The sequence below is a fragment of the Arachis duranensis genome, chromosome 8 (assembly GCF_000817695.3).
Source record: "Arachis duranensis cultivar V14167 chromosome 8, aradu.V14167.gnm2.J7QH, whole genome shotgun sequence".
NCBI lineage: Eukaryota > Viridiplantae > Streptophyta > Magnoliopsida > Fabales > Fabaceae > Arachis > Arachis duranensis.
Genome location: NC_029779.3, coordinates 10,602,633 through 10,603,651, shown reverse-complemented (window position 1 = coordinate 10,603,651; position 1,019 = coordinate 10,602,633).

The window sequence follows — 1,019 nt, the reverse complement described above, 5'->3', positions numbered from 1 at the left end:
ATTATACTTTATTTTATATTTAAATATTTTTATGCTTTTTTTCTTTATTTTAATTAATTTTTATTATGATAATAAATTATTAGACCAATTTAATTATCAAAATGACTTAATCATCTAGTAACTAGTATCACCATAAAAATAATGAAAAATTGGTTTTGATTTTGTTTTAAAAAAATAAAATAAATTAGTTTCTGATATATTAAAAAGAGAAATTATTCTCTTAATATGATTTTAAAAAGGACAAACTACATACAACGTAACTTTAATTTTGATTATGAGTTAAGTTGTCTAATACTCTAATATATAGCGTAAAAAACTAAAAACATTACATGATTAATTTTCAGTTTGTTTTTATAATGACTAATTTATTAGAAAAAAATTGATTGAGACTATTTTAAAAGTTATTGTATTTTTTGGGTAAAGTATAATTTTTGTCTTTTAAGTTTGGTAAAAATTTTAAAAATATTCTTAAGTTTTCTTTTGTTTCAATTTTGTCCTAAAAGTCTTCGATTTGCATCAAATATACATTCGACGGCTAAATTTTCAAAAAATTATTGTTGGATTGGTTTTAAATTTTTTGGAAAATTAGCCGTTAGAAGTATATTTGATACAAATAAAAAACTTTTAGGATAAAATTGAAACAAAATAAAACTTAAAGATATTTTTAAAATTTTTATCAAACTTCAAGAACAAAAAGTATATTTTACCCCGTATTATATTATCAGTTAATAAAGGATCAAGAAAATAATAAAATAATAGATATGTTATTTTAATTTTTTTCTATGAAGAATGAAGTAAAAAATCTATAATAATAATAACTTAAAAGATTGATGTTTAAATTTGTTTTTGAAAAACTATGCATAAATAATTAATTTAGAATGTGAAAGATACAAATTAAAATTACAAATAGATTAAAAATATCAAGTTTAAGAGTATTTTTAATGGAGTATTTTTAAAGTATTACTTTTAATATTTTTAAAAAATAAATTAATTTAGAATTAAAATTTATATTTGAATTA